Genomic DNA, 2,520 nt, shown 5'->3' with positions numbered 1-2,520 from the left:
GTGTGTGGGGTGTTGTTGTTGTTGTTAACAAAATTCATTAACAATATTCAAATAGTTGTACATACTTTTATTCAAGCAGATATTTCCCATTTTGCTATCTTTGAAGCAAATTCATGATCCCATCCTTCCTGAATTTGGAATCTTTCTGAGTCATGAAATGGTCTAATAGGTTTTTGCAGTTTTCTAAAGAATCTTAGTTCTTCCCATAAAGAAAACTCTGTAGGGACTGGAGTAGATAATTTGAAGATGTAAAGTCAGGTGAATATAGTGGGTGTGGTAGAACATCCTTGGCAAGCTGTACCAATTTATACCAGGCCTGCTAAGAAACGTGGGATCTAGCATTGTCCTAATGTATGACCAGATCTTTCTTGTTTGCTAATTCTAGATGGTTTCTACTGATTGTCTACTTTAATCAGTTTAACTGAGAACAACTAAGTCTGAACTTAGTGTCTGATTTCATGGAAGGAACTCATAATATAATACTCTTCCATTGCCTTAAAACACAGACCAACTTTTAGAAAGATTGAAGGTGTAGCCCATCCTGCTCAAAAGGTTTGTTTAAGGAATGAAACACCCATGTTTCTAGAGATGAATTATTCAAATCCCAAAGAATTCCTCTTAACACATGGCTATGATACTCCCCAACTACTTCTTCTTGTGATCAGAGATGCACATATTGTCAGCCACCAAGGGACATACTCAACTGATTATAGTCAAACAACTGATAAGCAAATCTGTGGTATTGAGCAGAATTTTTACTGTAGCCCATCTTTTATACCAAGACTAAGCAATGTACATGATAATATTTCCAATCAGTTAAGATCAAAAGCCATGAGAGCCACTGCTTATTGTTATTATTATTGCTGTTGTTGTTGTTGTTATTATTATCATTATTATTACTATTATTATTATTATTGTTGTTGTTGTTGTTGTTGTTGTTGTTGTTGTTATCGTTATTATTATTATTATTATTATTATTAATGTGTTTGGCATGAGTGAAAAAGTTCTTATTCAAAATCCCAACAACATTACCTGATTGGCAACAGTTCCTTACATGACAGAGGAAATCACCTCATGCCCAGTCCAGAAACTAGTAAGTAGACAACTTGCTCCAAAGTAACCATAACAACAATTGCACTTCTCCATCATCATGAGCTGAGAAGGAGAAAACAGCAGACAAATGGCAAGAATAAACATCTGTAAAAGTCACAAAGCAAGAAGACCCCTCTCCCCTCAATACAGATAGTCTAATCTCTATGCTTCACATAGAAAATGGACAACTGATTACCTGAATGATATATATAATGATCATGGAAGAATTATGTGCAGATATGCAAGGAAATGGGAAACTACTAGGTGGAGCATGCCAGAGACAGGTTACTCATATGAATAAGCTTTATTTCTAACTAAACGCTATACTTAAATCACAGCCAATACATAGGTCCTTTAATCATCTGCCTGACATCCAAACTATTCACAGAGCTTTTCAGATCACCAGATTCTCATTACATAAAAGATATGGGATAGAACTGTGAAGATGATAAGAGTAGTAGGGTATGATTCAACTTAACTAGTGGGTTCCCATCTGTAGGTAAATGGGAATCATGTTTAATAACATGTATACGAGGGTGTATCCAAAAGAAGCCAGAATTTTGTAATATTATTTTATTCACTTAGTTTTACATGTTTACACTTTTATCACCTTCAAAGTATTTTCAATTTGAAACAATGCATCAGTCTAGACATGTTTTCCATTGTTCAAAGCAATCCTGGAACTCTTGCAAACCGATGCCTTTTAATGCTTCCATCATCGTTTTCTTCACCTCTTCCACATCTGCAAAATGCTTTCCTTTAAGGACTTTTATATTTGGGAGGAACAGAAAAGTTGCAGGAGCAAGATCGGGTGTATAGGGAGGGTGGGTAAGCAACGTCCTGCCATTTTTGGCAAGAACTGTCTCACACTCAAGGCAGTGTGTGCAGGCACATTGTCATGATGAAACCACCACTCTCCACTTTGCCACAGGTTGGGGTGTTTTTGTCTCACTGTGTCTCACAAACACTTCAGAACTGCCAAATAAAATGTCTGTTTTACAGTTTGTCTAGGAAGAACAAATTCTGTATGGATAATTCCTTTTGCATCAATGAAACAAATCAGCATCATCTTGACATTGGACTTCACTTGACACACTTTTCTGGGGGCGTGGTGACATTGAATGCTTCCATTGATTTGATTGCTGCTTTGTTTCTGGGTCATAGCCATAGCACCAGCATTCATCAACAGTGATGACCTTTGCAAAAAGGTTCAGATCAACTTCCAACTGTTTTTTTCAGTTCATGATGTGCAGTGTGCTTATTTTTTAAAAGCCTCATACTTATTTTATTTGTCTCTTTTGCGGAACCGCTAAGTTATGAGGATATAAACACACCAGCACTGGTTGTCAAGTAGTGGTGATGGCGAGACAAACACGGACACAAAGACACACACACACACACACACACACACACACACACACACACACA

This window comes from Octopus bimaculoides, chromosome 6, assembly GCF_001194135.2.
Source record: "Octopus bimaculoides isolate UCB-OBI-ISO-001 chromosome 6, ASM119413v2, whole genome shotgun sequence".
Lineage (NCBI taxonomy): Eukaryota > Metazoa > Mollusca > Cephalopoda > Octopoda > Octopodidae > Octopus > Octopus bimaculoides.
Note: the sequence above shows the minus strand (reverse complement) of the source record.